This window comes from Macaca nemestrina, chromosome 14 (assembly GCF_043159975.1).
Source record: "Macaca nemestrina isolate mMacNem1 chromosome 14, mMacNem.hap1, whole genome shotgun sequence".
Classification (NCBI taxonomy): domain Eukaryota; kingdom Metazoa; phylum Chordata; class Mammalia; order Primates; family Cercopithecidae; genus Macaca; species Macaca nemestrina.
Genome location: NC_092138.1, coordinates 49734877 through 49756882, shown reverse-complemented (window position 1 = coordinate 49756882; position 22006 = coordinate 49734877). Strand labels below are relative to the sequence as shown.

The 22006-nt window shown below is 39.2% G+C and overlaps 1 long non-coding RNA gene across 2 annotated transcripts; it reads right to left on the bottom strand.

The window, feature by feature from the left end:
• Nucleotides 1-841: 841 nt before the first annotated feature.
• LOC105489050 (uncharacterized) lies at nt 842-11013 on the bottom strand. 2 transcript variants are annotated; one of them, XR_011613066.1, is made up of 4 exons: nt 10940-11013; nt 6382-6481; nt 1627-1694; nt 842-1061 (listed from the first exon to the last, which is right to left on the bottom strand). It is a non-coding gene; the product is annotated as an uncharacterized lncRNA (long non-coding RNA). The 2 variants fall into 2 exon arrangements; XR_011613067.1 differs by lacking the exon at nt 10940-11013 and adding an exon at nt 9535-9672.
• Between the last annotated feature and the right edge of the window lie 10993 nt (nt 11014-22006).

Here is a 22006-nt window from a genome sequence, read left to right as displayed (position 1 = left end):
TGAGAGTAACAAGTGTTACCCTCTTGGGGAGATAAAAGTCTTAATAAAACTTTGATAATATGAAGTGATTAGGAGTAGTATTTTGGGATGGGAATATAAGTCATCTGTCCCAAGGATTGAAGTCATACAGAGGCTTCCTTCTCTCAAAGTAGGAGAAACTAGTTAAGCACTTACAACATGCTAGGAATGCACATGTTATCCCATTTAACTCTCAACAATTTTGTCCTGATGGGATATTTGGCCGTGTGAAGTGGTTTCTGCTTACCCCTGTTTGAGCCTGGGAATCACCTTCTTTCTCTGAGGCAGGTAAGATGGCCATCTAGATGTCTTTTCACCTACTTAATTTCATGAATTAAGTAGACTCAGGCCTCAAATGAAAGTAAGAAATCAAATATCTTACTGTCTCATATTAAGCATTCTCTCTATTCCTTTCTAATTGGTGGGTTTTTGAGTAAAATGGGTGGTGGAAATAAGCCATTTCTGAGTGTTCACTATGTGCCAGAAAGACTTACTTTTGTCTTTTCATGTAATTCTTACTTGCTCTAACCCTACCAACTTTCCAGCATCACTTCCTTCCCTGCAATTGATGGTGCAACCGTTTTGAGCTGCTGCTGTTCTTCAAACCTACCATGTTGCTTTTCACTGTCACCTTTGTGCTGGTATTTCTTTAACCTAAAATGCCCTGCTTGCTTCTTCAAGTGTGGTTCCAGAGACCAACACTATCAGCATTAACTGGAGCTTGTTAGAAATGCAGAATCACATGCCCCACCTCAGGTGCTGAGTCAGAATTTGCAATTTCAGTGATTTAGATGCAGATTAAATTTGAAAAGCATCGCTTTATTCTCTCCTTTTCCACCATGTAATTCTTCCTATCCTTCAAAGCCCAACTTAGCTCTCACTTCCTCCAAGAAGCCTTTAGTCCCACCAAAAAGTAAGTTAGCCGTTTCTTTGTGCTATTTCCTTTACATGCATCACTGTCTTGTTTTCGCTGCTAGTCAGTGAATTCCTTCAGTTGAGAAATTGAATCAACTCTATTTCTATGTCCTTTGCAGGCAATCAACCTACAATAGATATTTGTTGAATTAGTTGAGTAGCCATTCCTATGAGGGAAACTTTATTATCACTATATTGCAAATGCAGAAACTGGAGCTCAAGGAGGTTAAAGTTGTGTCTGAGTGACAAAGTCAAGATTTAAGCCCAGACCTCCTGATTCCAATACCCGTGTTTTCACCTCTATGTCTTACAGCAATTTTAAGAATTTCAGGCAATGAAAGGGGATACCTTAGGATATTGGGATCATCTCCTGTACATAAATAATGTCGGAAAGCAGCTGCCCATCCTAAAGTCAGCTAGTAACTAAGAGTAGGAGAGCAAGGCCATTTATAGAGATCAGTACTAGAGAATGATGGAATGCCTTGGGGAAGCAAAGAAATCTTTTGTGCTTTTAAAATCCATTTGCAAAGATCAGTCCTAAAAAGTGTATGTCTATATGTGTACAGTACCTACCCTAAAACAATACACTCAAAATTTGTCTAAACAAATGAACAAATGACTTTTTGCACTCATAAGTATACCCAAATCCATGTGTGTATGTACATACTGTGCATCTCTAATATGTGTGTATACCTGTGACGATGTGTTCCAGTCCCTTGCTATTCAAAATGTGATCTGAGCAGGAGAGGCATTGGCATCACCTAGAAATTAGTGGAAATGAAGACACTTAGGCACCACCTCAGACACACTGAACCAGAACCTGCATTTTTAACCACTCCAGGTGATGAATATGCACATGAAAGTTTAAGAAGCACTATTCTAAGCAATCCCAGGTAAGCCAGGACAGGCTGTCATGTCAGGTTCAAGCTCAAAATTCTGAAAAGCTGCCAGAAAGAGATGCTTCCATTACTTGCAGTACACTGGGCTCATTATTTTATTCCTCTGCTCTTCACACACCTACCTGTAGACTAAGATCTAATTTACCACTTAAGAAAGAGCACACACATGCCATCACAAGCACATCGAGCATGTCTGAACCTTTGTTGACACTTCATAAACCAGATTTTTCTTTAAGTCTTCCTCTGCCAGGATGTAGGCATTTTCCCTAAACTTGCAGAGAAACATGTCTTTTTCGTTCAGTAGAGCTCTTTATCTGCCCCTTTCTGCCTCCATCTACCCTTTCTAGCTCTGTTCCTTTCTCCTCCTCCCACCCAGCTGCTCCTTTAGCATGAATATAAGTTTTCTCTTCAATCACCTCAATTCTGCCAATTTATAGAATTAATTTCTATTCACTGCCTTACCCCTAAGAATCAGATACGGATATCTGCCTTCTTTAGTTTTTTTGTGTGTAAAGAAAGTTGGGAGTCACTTGATATTTCTAAAATTGTTAAATCCTCTGAAGAAAAAAAAAAATACTTTTTCTTTCCTTGAATTTTTCTTAGGAATCATAACATTGGTCAGTTGCTTGAACACAATTCCTTTACCTGTTCTATTTCCTGTGCCCTACCCTGGGCTTTCTGAAGACTGTAGAAGTTATACTAGGGTCACATTTCCTCTATCTACTGGAGGAAATTCTTTTACCAAAAAAAAAAAAAAAGGCGGGGGCGGGGGGTAGCCGGGGGAAGGGCATTTGGAGCAGGCTAAAGATAACTAGGGGTTATTTTTGAACAATAGTTCATAAGAATTTATCATTTCTAAGGCTGTATTCTTGAGGAACTAATAAAAGTGGCCCCTCTGTCCTTTTGCTAAAGATGGCATCAAATGATCATATGATGCAGGTGATAACATGTTATACAGAGTATTACAAACAGTTATATGGTTGTAAAACCAACTTTGTAAATGGTTATTTTGTAAATAGAACCATGTGTTTGAGGCAGTTTGGACTTTTAGTTGACAAATTCAAGAGTATAGAAAATCTCTTGTTCTCTGCAATCAAATTAAATCTAAATCTGAACACCCATCTCTTTATCCTGGCAGGAGATGTAAGTTACCAAGACTCCCCTCAGGGTTCTGCAAGGGTCTTACCCAGCCGCATAACATTAGGGAGAAAACCCTAGCCATCACTTATCTGTCCACCCTGACTATCTTTAAGATACCCATTATCCCAAGAACATGGTCTTTTCTGGTCCAATTAGGACATGTGACTATTTGTTGGGGCTCAGAGATCTGTGTCCAGAGCCCACCTGCTCTAGATTGTTCCTTTCTTCTCTGACCTTTTTATTCTAGGTGAAGTCTCTCCCTCTTCTTTCTAAATACCGTCAAATACACTCCTCAGCTGAAGATCATTTTGTTTAGGCTTTTACAAAAGACAGGAGATAACAATTGTCTTCAAATTGTTTCTGCTTTCTTTCCTGTGAAAATCCCTGAAGCAGGAAAATATCAAGAGTCCAGCTACATGCCTGACACACATGGGAAAGGGAAAGATTCCGCAAGTCAAGCCCAAGTTGATATTTCAGAAGAGTATCCAGACTATTCTCTATACAAGGAGCTTGTACCTGTCTCTTCATCATCCCCTTCTGAACTTGCTGCAGAGAGAAAAGGCCATCATTCTCTCTAGCTCATGCTCCACGACCATCATCAATCAGCTATCTCAAGACCCCATTCTGGTTTTATTTCATTCTTTTTCTCTCTTTTTTTTTTTTTTTTTTTTTTTTTTGAGACAGAGTCTTGCTCTGTCACCCAGGCTGGAGTGCAGTGGCCGGATCTCAGCTCACTGCAGCCTCCGCCTCCCGCGTTCACGCCATTCTCCTGCCTCAGCCTCCTGAGTAGCTGGGACTACAGGCGCCCGCTACCTCACCCGGCTAGTTTTTTGTATTTTTTAGTAGAGACGGGGTTTCACCGTGTTAGCCAGGATGGTCTCGATCTCCTGACCTTGTGATCCGCCCGCCTCGGCCTCCCAAAGTGCTGGGATTACAGGCTTGAGCCACCGCACCCGGCCTCTTTTTCTCTTTTATCTCTATCTCAACTCCCACCATCCCAAGCCACCCACTCTAATATATTCAATACGCACTTCAGTTGTGAGTATTTCATTGAAATATCTGTGCATTTTAAGTACTTTTTATTTTTATGTAATTTCAAACATACAACAAAGCTGCAAAAGCAGTACAAGGACCTAACATGTACCCTTTATCCAGATTCACCAATTTCCATTTTGCCTGATGTACTTTATAATTCTCTCTCTCTCTCTTTCTCTCTCTCTCTCTCTCTCTCTCTCACACACACACACACACACAAATATAGAAATGTTTAGAGATAAATCTCTAGTCTACTTTCAAAGATGTCACAAAAAATTATGTGTAAAAAATTTACATTGCACATATTTTTTCCTGACATGGCCAGCCCTTGTTGTGACTGTAGTTGGACTTTGCTGATCTTTACTGCACTTTTTAAAATATGTTCAGTATGTTTATTTTATTTTTTCACCTTCACAAGCATTTATTGTTGCTGTATCTTCCAGACTACGGCTCAGGGGTCTGAGCATCTTTTATTCAGAGTTGTATTGAAATCAATAGACAAATAGCAGAGTACTGGAACCAATGAGCATGTCCTGAAAGAGTAGAGTTGTCCCTTGATATCCACAGGGAATTGATTCCAGGACCCCTGCAGATACCAAAATCTATAGACACTCAAATCCCTTATATAAAATGGTGGAGTATTTGCATATAATGTACATGTATCCTCCTCTATACTTTAAGTCATTTCTAGATTACTTACAATTATTAGTCTGTTTTCACACTGCTAAAAAGAACTACCTAAGTCTAGGTAATTTATAAAGAAAAGAGGTTTGATTGACTCATAGTTCTGCAGGCTTAACAGGAAACATGACTGGGAGGCCTCAGGAAACTTACAGTCATGGTAGAAGGCAGAGGGGAAGTAAGCATGTCCTATGATAGCAGAGCAGAAGAGAGAGTGTGAAGCAGGAAGTGCCACACTCAGAAAATTTCTAACAACCTGATCTCATGAGAACCCATTTACTATCATAAGAACAGCAAGGGGGATGTCTGCCCCCATGATTCAATTGCCTCCCACCAGGCACCTCCTCCAACAATTGGGGATTACATTTCGAGATGAGATTTGGGTGGGGATACAGAGACAAACCATATCAATACCTAATACAATATGAAAGCTATAACAATAGTTGTTTTACTATATATCTATATATTTTTTAATTTGCACTGAGCTTAGTGGCTCATGCCTGTAATCCCAGTACTTTGGGAGGCTGAGGCAGGAAGATGGCTTGAGGCCAAAAGTTCAAGACCAGGCTGAGCAACATGGCAAGACTCTGTTGCCAAAAAAAGTTAAAAATTTAAAAATTAGTTGGGTGTGGTGCCGCGGGCCTGTGGTTCCAGCTGCTCGGGAGGATCGCTTGAGCCCAGGAGGTCCAGTTCACACCACTGCATTCCAATTTGGGTGACAGAACAAGATCCTGTCTCAAAAAAAAAAAAAAAAAAAAAAAAGAAAAGAAAAGAAAGAAAAGGTATTATGTTTATAGTTGTATTTTTTTTTCTAAATATTTTCAATCTGAAGTTGGTTGAATCTGAGGATGCAAGCCCACAGATATGGAGGGCCACCTATACAGGGTTAAAGTCAGGATAAGCCACAAAACAAAAGAAAAGCAGAACATGAAAAAAAAAAAAGTCTCCAACCCAAATGAGTCAAGTAAAAAGCTGGAACCAGCTTTAGAGATAGAGCAATCACAGAAATGGATATGTGTCATAATAATAAAGATAAACATAAATGAATCATCTGTTTTGAATGCCTGCTATATGCCTGGCACTTTCTATCCTTGTACTAAACCCTGTAAGTTGAATATTTTTGTCTTCCTTTTGTAGATGAGGAAATAGAGGTGCAAAGAAGTTCCACAACTTAACCAAACTAAGATGCAATGGAGCCACAACTCAGACACAGGTCCATCTGAATCCAAATGTCATTATTTCCCTTCAATTCCATGTTGCACGAGATAGACAAGAAGTATGGGGATGAACATGGAAGAATTCATGTAACAGAGTTCAGGCACACTGGAGGATTTTTTTTAGATTGTCACAGTTTCTTTGGGGAAATAGGTGTATTTAAGAGGGGAAATCAGAATATATAGTCAGTATGTCTAGGAAGTATTAAAATGAAATTATTTATATGGAACCAGGAAGGAAGGGAACCGAAAAAAGCTAAGCTAGGCTCTTAGACCTGGAGCCTAAATATCACAGACCTTTAAATCAGACCATTTTGTGTTCCTTTGGCCCGAACCAACCATGGTAATCCTGTTTCCACTTGCCTGAGATTAGTTATTCCATTACCCTCCGTTAGGGATGACCATGTGACCCAGTTTTAGCCAACAAAAACTTACGGGAAACCTACTGGGGTTGGGGCTTCTAGGAAAGATTTTCCTACCTGATAAAAAGGAGCCTTCCCCCCGTCCTTCCTGCTGAGAACACTGCCATATGGGTTTGTGACATCTGACCATGGCAGCCATCTTGTGACCCTGACGGAACTGTGAGGAAGCAAAAGCATCCTATGAAATAATATCTGACCATTTTGCAGCCTTTGCATATTGTTGATAGTTTGGAAAGTACTTTTACAGACCTAATTTCATTTAGTGCTTAAATAAGTCTGTGAGCTGGTAAGTATGTATGCTCTAGAAGGATCCAAAAATCTGTAGATTCAACCTAAGTGACAGCATGATGGTAGACCTAAAGTTACCAAATGTTTCCAGGTGGTTTTCTAACTAATCCTATATGGTGTTCTGAAATCGTTTCCAATGTTGCCTAAAATGAGCTCTTCAAAGAGGCTTCGGTCTTCAGACCCCCTAGGATGTTGCAAGGAAAATCAATTAATGTTCTAAAGCATAGGTTATGTTTTGCTCAGGAAAGAATATTGAAATGGTTAAAGGCAAAAGCAAGCAAAACTATAAAGAGCACATAAGCACTTGTTGATACAATTTAGGGACCAATTACTGAGGAAATGCCGAAGGCTCCCTACCACTTTAGAAACGACTTGGAGTACAGACCTTAAACATTGTCTATCATAGAGATTTTATTATTGTTCATTTGGAGAAATTTCACTATAGGGTTTCAGGACAAATTCATAGCAGTGTTAAATCACTGTACTTCTACCTTCCAAGTAGAAATTATTTCATTCTGTTAAGTCTTAATGTAAGAATCCACAATAGTAGTAATTTTGTATAATTAAATTCTATAGCATGACATTGACCTAGAAATTATAACACCTATAAATCAAGTAGAATAAAGGGGAAATACATTTATTCAGTGCTTATCATATACCAGAAACCATATATTACATAATCTAATTTGACTTTCTCTTATGACTCTCCAACATCCTTCTGAGATAAGATTATCAATAATCTGTAAATGTGAATAAATCACAAATTTAATGAAACACGTTTCAGTGTATGATAAACCAGAGTATCGTCCTAACTCATTACACTTTTTCTATAGGGAAACAAAATAGGCTAACATTCAGCTAGTCAATTTTTAAAATTGAGTCAAATAACCTTGTTTTATCCCGTATTTCAAAAAACCTACTATCTAAATAACTAAACAATTTTTAAAAAACCTTTTAGTTAATTATTTTGAAATTGTATAGCCACAGCATTTGAAAGAATCTTAAACAAGCGGGTTAAATGTATCTGGTTTGGAGATATCTGGTATAATTATCCTTCTACTTTGTATTTGATGAAAGTAATTTATGTGAGTTACCTTTATTAAATTATCCCCAAATCCTGTGAGGTATGGATTATTCGCATTTTACAATTGAGGACAAAATTCAGAAATATTAGCATGATGCCAAGGTTACAGAGCAAGAAAATGGTAAAGGCAGGACCCAAATCTAAGTGTGTCTTGCTCCAACGCCCACATCTATCTACTACTCATTGCTGTAATCACAGCATGATTTTCTTTTAACTGATGATAGAAAAAAAATTCCTTTGAATTTCCAACCACAAAATGAACTGCTTCACTGGATGTAGGGTCTGTTAAACAATTTTTCTTAAATGAGAATTTTATGTATTTCCTATTTTTCTCCCTTTGGGAGTTGCAGAAGGAGCAAGAGAAAAGGTTTCACTGTTATTTCCAAGTCATGCTGCATAAATCATGTCCTGGGTAAATGCCATGGCATTGCACGTGGCAGTGTCTGCTACACAAGCACATTGGTAGCATCATTTTGATTTTGTTTTTGTTTGTTTTTAGAAATGGGAGTCTCATTGTGTTGCCCAGGCTGGCCTCGAATGCCTGGGTTCAAGCAGTCCTCCCACCTCAGGCTCCCGAGTAGGTGGGACTACAGTCGCACACCACTGCACCTGGCTTCACTTTGGTTTTTAAAGTCCTGTTTCTACATTTTGTGATGGCCTGGCTGATCACCAGTAGAAAGATCCCATCATTCTCTTCCCACTCCCCAAAAGATGAGCTTAACATCATTATTTAAATAGGCAAGTGTGGGCAGGAAGAGTCAAGTCAGACATTAATTTTAATAAAAATAAATGAAGTGATGGGCATTAGATTAAGATTTAAGTTTGAGTCTTTTCCTAATGACTGAAACTTTGGCAAGTTTCTCTGAGCTTCAATTCCATGGTATAGAACAGTGCTTCCCAAATTGTCTTTCTTAAATTTCTAATCCATTTGAGGAAAAATACTTTTGTAAAATATATGAATTACTAGGAAAATTAAATAGAAAATGTAGACATATAAGATATGCACTCATTTTTTTAGGTTATTAGATTCAACAAGCAGAACATTTTTTAAAAACAGCCACTTTTAATTTCTGTATCGTCTTGTTGTGGACTGGAAAGAAAGAGTTCACAGCCTGCCACACATCCAGGAATCACACTTCGAATAGCGCTGATCTTTAAGGATAAAAGTCTATTTCTTCTTTGAAAGGTTGTTGTTAGAATTCAATGCATAATGTATGTGAAAAGCTTACAAAACTGCCTGGCACCAACAAAACATAAGGAAGTGCCACCTCTTCAATAAAATTAAACCCAGAACCTCTAAGGAATTAGCATCCGTAGACAATCTCCTGGGAAAACTGGGAACAAAGTAAAGCCCCCTGACTAACGGCATTTGACTTCATGCCCCAACTTTACCTTCTCATACAGATTTTTTTCCTTCTCTCTCTCACTCTCATTGCCACAGTAGCTCTCTCTCTCTCTCTCTCTCTCTTTCTATTCCCTTCCTGCTGCCACCAAGATATTGGCCTCATAGTGGTGAAAAATTCCTGAACATGCAGTGTCAGAAACATAGTACTAGGACCATCAGCAACCCAGCTTACAAAGTATAAAGTCCTGGTCCTTACTCAATCTGTTTGTTGTTTTGTTCCATAAGCTCTTTAGAATAGAGTTCTTGAGCCAGATTTGTGGCCACCTAGCTCTACTTGTTAACTGTTATTTTGTCCTTAGTCAAAGGATAAAGGTCACTTAATATTCTGGGCTTCAGTTTCCTGAAGTATAAAATGAGGAAAGAAAATGACTGCCTTATAGGGTTGTTATGGAGATTAAATGAGTTGACATATATCAAGAGCTAAGTATAGTACCTGGGACATAATAAGCAACCTGCTCAGTCGGTGTCAGCCATCATCATCATCATCATCATCATCATCATCATCATCATCATCAATGTCATCTCATGGAACTCCTGGGTCCTTCACTGCTCAGCTCCTGGTCAGTCCCCACACAGGAGAAGTCATTCTGAATGGCCCCTGAGAGAAACATCCTCCTAGACAAATACACCTGCCCAGGAGAGACCCTGCCATATCATCTAACTGACAATGGTCCATACTCTGACATTCAGTTTCTACTCAGAGAGACACTGCTTTTCCCTAAGTGATTGGTACCAGGAATAATCTCCTCTTTTAAGTGAGAATCCTTCCCCTGCCTGGAAGTAGCTTGGCCCTATAGGCCTACCAGTCTATCTTAACACATATCCCTTCTATAGCTTTCATGTAGCATGTAACACAATATACAATATGTTCTGATATCCAGAAACCATTTCATCACTGTAGGTTTTGTATTAGTTATCTAGCACCATAATAATGCTGTATAACAGACCACCACAGATGACACGACAAAAAACATTGATTACTCATGCATCTGGGAGGCATGCTAGGAGATTTTGCCTATCTTGGATCAGCTAAGACTTTCTTTTTCTGTTGTGCAGGGATTGGCGGGTTGTTGACTGACCTAGGATAGTTTCAGCTGGGATGACTGAGGTGACTTTTGCTCTGTTCTGTGTGAGCAGAAGAATAATGTAAATATATGCTTATGGCTATGGTAGAGGACAAGAACAAGTGGAAACCCATAAGTGCTTTTCAGATTTCTGTTTGCACCACATTTGTTAGTATCCCATTGGCCAACCCAAGTCATAAGGCTGAGCCCAGAATAGGAGTGGGATAGCACTACAAAGTTAGGTGACAATGGGCATAGGAGTATGATCATGAAATGTTAGTTCTGCCTTCCATTATCTTATATTTCTGTCCAATCATATCAGAAAAACCACTTGTTGATTCACATTTCCAAGTCAGGACTGTCTATCAAGCCAAGGTGTTACTGAATATGTACTCTAGGATTTCGTTTTTCTGTTTGTTTAAACAGACTCTGTAGAATACTTTTTTTCTTCTACTAACTGAAAAAGGAGCAACAGAAAATAGATTCATTTTTTATAATAGATATATGAACATTTCATGTCATAATTCCTAGGATAGTTTATATCTTCTATGGGGACTGGTCTTTACCCCATGGTATTATTTCATTCTCAACAAATGAACTTAACATGCAAGGAATAATACTAAAATTGCTACTTATTACAGCTTAATGCTTTTCTCATAAAACTTGCAGAATGCAAAATGACCTTTCCTACTGGAGGCAGACTCAGGGAGATTTTCTGTGTTAGGAATTTGATATTTTCCTTCCAAATAAGAAAAAGAAAAAACCCTCACACACCTGTATTTTCTCTTTCTGAAGTTACTTCCCAACTACATGGACAATTCCTCCTGAAGAAGCGTGAAGCAAGGCCGCAGAAGTATGTAAAGGTGGTATTGTGATGTCATGTAGTGTCTCCTACCCTTCCCTGTATTTATGTCACTGACTCACACTGTTGCACAGACACTTCATGTTGCAATCCCTAGGATAGCTCATAACTCCTATTGGGATGAGTCTTCATTCCTTTGTATTATGATATTCTCAACAAATGGATTTTGTTTGACTCAGGTCAAAAAGCCTTGAGTTAGTACTTTAAGCCACTTACAAGCTCTACGATCTTGAATATTTGAAATAATTCTGTGAATTTCCTACAATCTCCTCTTCATCACTGCTCCCTCTCTCTATCTTCTTGCTTCTTGGTTCTTTTCTCGCTACTGTAGCCTCAGGCCTCATAGGCATTGCCTATCCAGGAGAGAAAAAGAGACGCTGAAGGTAGCTAAATCTTAAATTAGAAGGTGAAACTTCCTATGGACATCTCTACAGAAAAGCAGTAATGTGTGAGGAGTGAAAAGACACCAGAAGAAGGGAAGAGGGAGCATGAAGTTTCATACTGAAGAGAAAGGGAGTATGGAATTTTTTTTGTGCTTTATTGGCATGAGACCCAGACTTTCAGTGAGAGAGACAGTGAGACTGAAATGACTTTGGTTTTCATGGAAATTATCATTTAACTTTGATCTTGAGGGAATGTCACTGAGCCAAGTTCTGAAGTTTAGGTTTTGGGGGAGGGAGTGGAGGTTGTGAGACAGAAGAGATGAGAAAGGAAAAATACACTTCATTCTGGGAGAAAGAATTTGTGTGTGCGTGTGTGTGTGTGTGTGTGTGTGTGTGTGTGTGTGTGTGTGTGTGTGTGTAGCAAAGGAAGTGGCAGACGCAGAGGTTAGGGAATTCCCTTTTCCTCCCTGCCCTCAAGAATTCAGGTTTAAAACACAAGAAGTCTTAGAGAAGCTGAAAGAAAGCTGTTCTTAATTCCCTCAGTTCCGTGCTAGTTATAAACACTGGAAAGAAAATGGGATTGAAGAATGTCTGGTAAAACAGCCACTGTAAACCTTTTATTATCATATTTGTGGCTTCTGGGGTATGACTTTAATGCCATCTTTTAAGATGTTACTTAAGCAGTTGTGTTTAACTTTAAATTTCAAAAACCTATCCGAAGTATTTCTTTTCTCCCTTCAATTAATTTTCCATTTATATAAATGATTTCCTTGCTGCAGAAACTCATGCCTTGAGATGAATGCATAGTTTAAATATTTTCACATTTGAAGAAATCTATTAATGATGTAAAATAATGTATAGAGAAAAAGCAGAGCATTAGAGGGCCAACATCTGTAAATGTTCTGATCCCAGCTAGTCACAGCTGGCTGAGTGACCTTGGGTGAAGTCCTTAACTTCTCTAAGTCTTAACTCCTACATGTGCACTACATGAATGGGAAAGGCTTTCCAGCTCTAAATACTTGTTTCATAATTAGTCTTGAGGTAACATAACACCTAAAATAAAGTTAATATGAAATATAAGTCTATCCACTTAGGTCTGTGGACCTTATTTCTATAAGCAAATTAACTTCTCCAAATTCCAATTTCCTCATTTATAAAATGGAAATTATAATACAGTTTTGTATATATCTTGTTAGATTTGTTGTGAGGTTTGCATGAGAAAATGTTTGCAAACAGTTTAGCATAGTGACTGGCACTTAGTAAGTACTCCAAGGATGTAGGTTAAAAAAGAAAAGAAAACAGAAGCTGCTGTGTTTCAGAGTCAAATTACTCTCTGTGGCCCATGTGGGTCCCTGTGGACTCCCTGGTGTGCTCAGATGAACAATGGAAAGCAGAGTTAGCATAACAAAGATGATGATGAAGATTATAATGATGAAAACAAACCAGGCTCTGTTCAAAGTGCTTTATTTGTATCAACTCATTTAATCTGAATACAAACCCTAAGGTAGATAAAATTATCCTCCCTGTTTTATAGATGGGGAAACTGAGAGAGTAAGCGACTTACCCAATGCCACACCTCTGGGAAAGTAACCCTCTACTTTCATTAGTGAAATTGAATGCTAACAGTGTCCCTGAAGTGTGTTTTTAAAAAAAAATATTTCAAATCCAACCTTTTTGGTTTTTCAAGGATGCTCAGAAAGTTAGCTGAATAAATAATGTCCAAGCCTGAATCAACCCTGTATTTCCATGCCTGTATTTTCCCACCTGGTGCTAATGAACATGCACAAGGAGATGGCAACATTTGTCTAATGACATTAACTAATGCTGCCCCCTGCATGGTGATTATGAGTGGAGCTGTGCTGTGGCTTCAGCAAGCAGGTGGTGGAAATTCTTAATGAAGATTGCATTCAGATTACAGTGTTTGGATATATTTTATGATGAGATTTGCTAAGGGCTCAAAACCTTTTCTGATTGGCTCACTTATCCTCAGAGCTAACAGGAGGGCTTGATGTAAAGAACTGGAAGCATGGAAAGAACTAAATGTAAATTGCCTTAGAGCTACCCCTATGTTAGAGACTGACTCTGAATGCTAATGAATAAGCTTCTGTGATGCTTTTTATGAAAGCAAAGTGATAGGAGGCAAAATATAGACTCAAAGGCCAATTCTGACTAAAGAGCACTGGCATAGATTAAGAGACATTTCATCTGTTGAGGAATGAGCAGTTTGCTAAGAATTAAAAACTAGTTTTTCGCCTACACATACTTGTACACATACTTGTATGTGTAAGTGAACCAACTGGTTGAAGGAATGGATGAGGTTATGAAAGTTGAAGAAAATAGTGACTTGCTTTCTATATTTAGAAGAGAAATTTATTCATGCTAATGCTGGGAGCTGAACTATTGAAAAATGGTTTAATAGCAATGGAACAATTTATGATTTATTCCGGGGAAATAGACTGGAGAAGAAAAATTCTTATTCCATTCTGCCTTGTATACATCACAAGGTCATGGTAAATATATATGTTAATTTTTACCCATGGGTGCAGTAAACATATTCAAATTCAAATAAATGTAATGTGCTAAGTAGAAAAAATAAGTCAAGCAGAAAAGTTCAAACACCTACCTTAGAATTTTTCAGAAATTCTTCCAGGCTTAAGAAGAAAAGTCGGTCTCACAGTAATATCAAAAGGCTTAAAATTTTTGTTTGTTCGTAGTCATCTCTGTTCAGCTTTTTCTTAGTAATTTCTTCTACTAATTCAATTGCTTGAGAGGAAAGAGTTCATATTCAAAATTTCATACTCTCGGCAATTGCATTCGCATGCCACTACTTTGTTAATTGTACACCCACTTTTTGTTTGGGTTTAGAAGCTTATTTTAAAACCATAGTCCAACATTTTTTCCTGTGTTGATTTTTCCCTATAGAATGTTCAATCTGTGTTTCTCATTTTCCAAAAGAACAGTGAGTTCAATCGTGACATTTTTTTTAGTGAGAATGTGGCAGATTAAGCCCAACTGCCCTAACTGTCCAAAGACAAGAATATTTAAGTGTCTAGAATTGACTGCATTATTTTTGTCTGTTTAAGATTTGAATTTCTTCTCAATGATAAATATTAATTTTTGGTAGCTTGAGCTTATCTACAAGAAATTATTGGCTCTCAGATGCTGAAATGATCTTTGTGTTCATACCCACTAATCGTTAAACAAGAATGGGTTTTTATCTGAAGCAAAATGAGTTAAGTTATACACCATTATTATATGTACATAAATGCTATTATGGGCATGCACACATGGAGATCCAACTCTATTATTAATTTTTCATGCCAGGGAGAGGGAAGTAGAGACAATACAGCACTAGACACAATCCAAAACCCTTAAATATGCAAAATGTCTTGATTTTTATTTGGAACTGGAACATTTACCAAAATGCTATATGAACACTTAAGTATTTATTAAGCACCTGCTGTATGCAGAACTCTAGGTAGCAGGGGACATTACAGAGTATAAAAGGGATATCCAGTAAATCATGCATCTGTTGAGAGATCAAGCCAATCAAAAGGAGGAATAAGCTGCACACCTGTGATGCTAGCTAAAGAGAACAGGGAATAAAAGATCAACTCATGTAAAATAATTACCACAGACTAAAAATTTCATGCCGAGCCAATGAGATACAGGGCAGATTTCTTGGGTGAAATGTGTCTTTACTCATAGTTTTAAGGAATGGAGGATCATTCCAGGTCTCAAGAAAATTACACAGAGGAAAGCCCAAGTAAGGCCATTGCCTTCTGGCTGCAGGATGGGTCGTGGTAAATGACTTGCCCAGGTCACAGTGTGACAGTAGCAGAACACTGGCTAAAATTCCTGCTTTCTGATCCCTCATTCAGTAAAAGGATAGGTTCTTGGTCATCTGTAATTGGTATAAAATAACATTTTGCCATGGAATAGTTTTAATAGCTATTTTGACTATGGCCACTTAAGACAAAACAGGTTAAATCAATTTCATTGAATTGAGTCACTGGGGGATTAAAACTACAGTCATACCGCAAGCCAACTAACGTCCCAGTCACATTAAACAACTTGTTACGCATCACACACACCACACATATTTTCTCAGAGCTTCTATTTAGCTGTAATGCATCAGTATGATAGTGCAAGTTGTTGAAATATTAAAACATTTCTGTACTAGTTGGCAAATGGTTGCTTCTCTGATCCCCACTCCCATAGTTTTAACCACCACAAGACCTAACCAGACTTCTCCTCAGTAAGACCTTATAATTCAGTAACTAAAAGGGACACAGCCAGGCCTTTCAGGACCCTGCTTCAGCACTGTGGCAAGCATTTGTTCTGATTGGCCAGTGCTGGGGTCTGCCTTCATTCTGTTTGGTCAGTGCTGGGGTAATCATTTATTCTGATTGGTCACTACTGGTGTTATGCAAGTGATTATGTATTACTCGTACCTTTTCCCTTCCATTCCTGTGTTCCTGTTATTCCCCCTGCCTCCAATGCTCTTTCTCGTCATTTCCACCTGTGTGTCACAGGGAACTGGCTTACACGATCTATACGTCGTGGGAGCTGGTTAAGCAGTCTCTGTAAGGCTGTTATCTCTACATGTGGGGCTGGAGCTTGAACTCCATGGGAAGACAGGAAGAGAAAATCAGGAGTAGGCTAGCATGTCAAGCAAAAAAAGGACTGAAACTGTGTCACCTCTTCTTGCTTCTCATCTTGCTGATGAGAGTATCCTTCAGAAGCTGAAGCCGTTTATCCCAGAGCTCAACACACACCTGACCTGGGAGTCAGACATGCTACCGAAGACCACAGGGGAAGGTAGAGCAATGGCAGGCCAGCTGCTGCTTCACACCAACAAAGTCAGTTAGCAGCCCCACACACCTGTGCACTAAGAAATGGCCGCTGCTTCCCTTCTCCTTGGGGGGGGATCTCCCTTGTGCCCCACCCAACCTAGAAACATACAAGAAAGGAATTCTGGGGAAGGCAGTTCAGCCCAACCAAGTGGACATATGGCATAGCCATCACACCTTGGTATCACGGCTTAGGTCAAGTGCCATCGCCTCTCTGTATCCTTTCATCTGCCCAGGCAGGAAGTCCTTGTTCCTCCTCCGAGTCCCGAAGGCCCTCTATCCAAACCACATAGTGGCATTTAGCATGCACCTAGCGTTTTAAACAGTAACAGTCTGCCCACTATATATCCGCCACTAGACTGCAACTCCTTAAAGTTAGGATTTGAAGAGAGTCACACTGCCCAACACATAATGAGCAGCCCATAAAGTTCATGGAATGAATGAGAGAATAAATGAATCATTAACTGACTGACCTAACACAGATGGTGTGGGAAGCAAGATTCAAGGGTGATATATTAGCTATCTATTACTGTGTAACAAATTATCCCCAAACATAGCAGCTTAAAACTACGTATATTTTCTCATAGTTTCTGAGAGTCAAGAATATAGGAGTGGTTTATCTGGGTGGTTCTGGTTCAGGGTATCTGTTGGCTGGGGCTACATTCTTTTGAAGAGGCTAAAGGATCAGTTTCCAAGCTCTCTTCCCTGACTGTTGGTGGGAGGCTTTAGTTTTTCATCACGTGGGCTTCTCATGGCACTGCTCACAACATGGCAGCTACCTTCCCTCAGAGTAAGCTCCAGAAGAGAGAGGCAAAGCCATATTACCTCTTATGACAGAGTCTGTAAGTCATACACTGTCATTTCCACTTTATCCCATTAGTTAGAAATGAGTCTCTTAGTCCAATCCACATTTGACAGGCAGAGTATTACACAGAGCATGAATATCAGGAAGTATTGGGAGCATCTTAGAGGTTGCCTGGCACAGGTGGTAAGAAGGAAGGCTTTAGGGAGTGTGGGGCCATGCGATAGAGTTCTTTAGCTAACCTCCAAAGGATGAAACTCACTTTCCACTACTTAATATGTAGAGTTTTTCCTTTATTCATTTTTTTTTGTTAAGTCTACTTATTGAAAAAAAAGGCTTTTAACCCCATGCCAAAGATTGGGTTTTGTGGAAATACCGTCAAAAAAGAACAAAGAGAGGGAATCCAATTTTGGATCTAACCTTTCTTTACTAAAAATAATTTCCTTTGCTGCAGCCAAGTTTGATTTGGCCTCTTGAAGATACCAATGAGTAAAATAGAGCAATTCTGATTTCTTTCTTTCTCTCTCTTTGTCTGTCTCTGTCTCTTTCTCCTTTCTTCTCTCTCAATCTCTCTCTCTCTCTCTCTCTCTCTCACACACACCACACACTCACACCCCTAATCCTGAATTTGTCCCACCAAAATATATATTGTCACCCAGTCTAGGGCATTCCAGAGTAGCTCTAAGTAGTTGGACAATAATAATAGATTTGTTGAATAGATGATATAGCCAATAATTTATTGAGCACTTACTACACATCAGGCACTGTGTTGAGAGCTTTACATATGTTATCACACTTAATGCTAACAACAACCCTGTGAAGTAAATACTATTATTTCCTCATTTTTTACACGGGAGTAAACCAAAGCTTAGAGATTATGTGATTTGCCTAAGATCACACAGCTAGTTTGTGACGGGGCCAGATTTCTGCATTCCTAACCACCTCATTACACTGCTGTCACCATACATCTGTGGGACACACTAGGAGCTAGGGTAGGTGTGTATGTTTATCGCTCACTCTTCTCAGCATCCCTTTGAGGTATGTATTATTATCCCCATTTTATGGATGAGAAACCAAAGTTCAAAGAAACTATTATTTGCTTTAGCCCACACAATAGCAACCCGAGGTTCCAGTCTCACAACTGAATCAAAATTCCATGTTCCTCCTACTACTTTTATTGCTTTCCACCTCATTGGTTTCCAAACTGCAGCTCATTACCTGTGAATGCACAGTGAAGTCAATTATAAGTCAGTCCTAATCAGCATTTAAAGAAATAAAATAGAATAGAATGGAAGGGAATGAAGGGAAGGAAAGAAAAGCAAATGGAAGGGAACAGAATGGAAAATATTATTATGCATCACACATAGTGGCAGTAAGCATTTCTCAGTAAAAGTTTTATTTCAGTTATGTACATACATATGTGTGGTTATGTGTGAATGTGTGTGTGTGTGTTAGGATATAAAATGCATTTCTTACTTTGGTTGGCATCAAAAAACAATGAAATGCTCCTGTTCTAGCCACTCCTTCTGTTTTTAAGGTCACTGCCAAGAGTTTATCCTCAACAGACACACTTTCTGCACGCCTTTGCAATTTAGAAAAGGGTAGTTGTAATTCTTTGTGTGCTTCCTTGAGCCTTTTCTATGAAAATATAATTATTAAAGAAGATCATATGCAATTGATTATCCTTATCCCAACTTACTAGGTGTATAAACTTTTTCCCTGTCTAAGGGTAGCCTCCCTGAATTTTACCTTCTCCATTTTTAAAGTGGGATAATTATGTGCTTACTTGTTGTTACAAGGATTGAATGAGATCATGTAAACTTCTTAACACAGTACCCAGCACAGTAATCATTCAATGAGTACTAGCTATTGTTAAGTTATCTGCATAGACGAGAGGAATCTTAAATAAGAGTCCTGTGTTTGAGGAAATAAAAGGGTAAAAGGGGGAGTGTTCTTTTCTAGTTTTGAATCCTTCAACACCTTGAAAAGATAAAATAACATAACTCGGTCTGCATTCTTTCAGTTCATTTATTCACCAAACACTGATCAAGTGCCTAGTATGTGCCAAGGACTGGGCTAATCTACGGTGACATAGTAAGAGTTTTCAAAAGGTAGGAACCAAATTTATAGACACTCCTAAAGGTGGGGTTATATTAGAAGAGTAAAGTGATAAATCACCGTGGCACCTTATTTTATGATTGTAGACAAGAGTGATCATCACTTGACTCTTACACATAAGCTCTGTCAAATGAACTTCAGTGATAATAGCCTCATTTTTTAAAGCCATGTCCATCTGGCATCCAATTGATTGAATCTGAAGTCCTCACTTTCCATTTTTATAGCTTGGTTCCTTCTCTCTGCATGCCGCAATTGGGAGGATTGATTTTACTTGTACATTGTCTTTTCTTCTTTCCAATTCCCAGGTCCCTCTTTTTCTCTCCCACCTTCTCCCTCTATCACTGATTCTCCTCCCATGTTCTGCCAATTATCTCTAGCCTTAATCTATGGTACTCACATTTTTTCCTGTACATTTACAGTGAGAGATGGGTTAGCAAAAAGCAAAGTGTGGATCTTAGGGGAAAAAAGGCCATAGAACACCAGAGCACTGGTTGCTATAGCTTTGCTTTTTTTGGCAGAGGATGGGGGACTTGCCACACAAAAATTGTTCAGACTTAAGGTGCATGTGGATAATTTAACACTACATCCCAAAGATCATGTATTAAAGCAGGGCCTCAAAAATGATGGTTGGATTTAATTGAATACAAAAATGATATTTTACCTTGTATTTATTATTAAAAAGTCACAAACAGTAATTTTTGCATTTATGTGTCCCTTTAAACCTCACACAGTATTTTTTACATGCCTTGTCTTTTATTTTACGCATTTATATTATGCCTCCATGATTCATAAAACGTATGAGAACAAAGACTGTTTGATGTTCCAAGAACTCCATGAAATAGACAGGGCAGGTATTTGATCCTCATTTTTCAGACAAAGAAACAGCCTCAGAGAGATTGTGTCTTGCTCAATGTCACTTAGCTAGTAAAGAGGAAAGTTAACACTGGAATCCTAGACTTGCACAGCCCATGCTCACCGGTCTGCACCCGAGGCTCAGACCTGCCTGGAGTCCAGCATAGTGCCGCGCACACCGTGGTTTGGGTCCTGACTGCACCATAAAGCTTCTGTACTATGGAGCTTGGGTTGCAGGAATCCCCATGGTGGCAAAGAAACAGACCTCCGGGTAGACTTTACCTGGGAAGCTTTTCTAATTTGCAACAGCTGGGTGGTGTTCCTCATTAGTATCTGTTAGCATAATTGTCACATCGTTTCACTGTAGTGGCAGGGACTCAGCTCTAAATCACCTGGATCCTAGTCTTTCAAAGGCTTCGAGACAACCAGGAGAGCCTGCTTTAAGCCTAGGGGTTCTCTAGGCAAGATATTCCTCCCCATGAGTCTGTAACTGCCAGGCTCTGAGGATGCCCTCAAAGAGCCATCACATTGATTCCTCTTCCCTAGCTATGAGCAGCATTCCCTGAAAACAAGCTACTTCAGGACCTTGGTGGAATGAGAGAGGACTGTGTATCCCCCCTACCATGACCCTATGGCCACTGACAGTATGGACAAGATCCTGGTGGTAAAGGATAGAGCTACCATTGTCATCATGAATTATTACAAAACACACAGGAGAGCATTCCGCATTTTGAGCAACAAACAAGACTGAGTGACACTGGCTGCACACCCCACAAAGTTCCTCCCACCAAGGAGATCAAGTGCCTTTGAGTGACAGAAGTACTCCACAAATCAAAACTCCACAGGAGAGAAATAATGAAGAAAGAGAGGCTGCCTGAATGTCCGTCTCCACTCCAAGCAGCACCCTGACCCTTTCCCTAAGCAGAAACTAAGACTGTTTCACTTCTGATTCTTCTACAACCTTACCTGGTCCAAATTCCAGCAAAGCCCAGTTTTAGAAGTGGGGATAAAGACAGACTCCTCAGAAAAATGGAGGATCTTTGAAGAAAGAATCCCCTACTTCCACCCCCACCTCAGGAGTCCGCTTCAGGAGGCTTTGTCACCTGGACTACAAAGGAGCACGGTAGCCCTTTCCAGTGGAACTGACCTATGCTCAGGCTATATCCAGGCCACCTGAATGGCTGTGAATCCAGCAACCTTCAAGCCACCCAAGATGAACATTCCAGAGATAGAAGGATGAAGCGATTGCCACAGATCACAATCTCAAACTTCAATGTGCTTATACCTGCTGGATTCTAGAGCTCTTTCTATTACAGGGATTCTGGATAGAAAGTGTTTTGCTCACTACTCCTTTTTCATCTTAGCTCTGACCTAGGAAAGGTTTTTAAAAAAAAAAAAATTGTTAAGCTGAGGCTAGATTTAGAGGCATAATTGGCTTTGAGAAGTATGAATACAAAGTTTGTCTTTATTGTACGAAAGAAGTCATTTGTACTGCTTTAATTTAAAATCAGACTAAATAGCCTCAGCAGTAATGTACTATATTTCATATCATTTACTCCAGACAAGAACGTTTATCACTGCTTATTAGGTAAATGATGTTGCCTTAGTTCAGGCTATTGTAACAAAATACCATAGACTGGATGGCTTATAAACATCAGAAATGTATTTCTCACAGTTCTGGAGGCTGGGAAGTCTAAGACCAAGCCTCCACAGATGCAGTGTCTGGTGAGGGCCTACTTCCTGGTGTATAGACAGCTGTCTTTTTGCTGTGTCTTCGCATGACAAAAGATATGAGAGAGATCTATTTTATAAGGGCACTAACCCCATTCATGAGGGCTATGCCTTCATGACTGATATGGTTTGGCTGTGTCTTCACCCAAATCTCATCTCTAATTGTAATTCCCACAATTTCCATGTGTCATGGGAGGAAACTGGTGGGAGGTAATTGAATCATGGAGGCAGCGCTTTCCC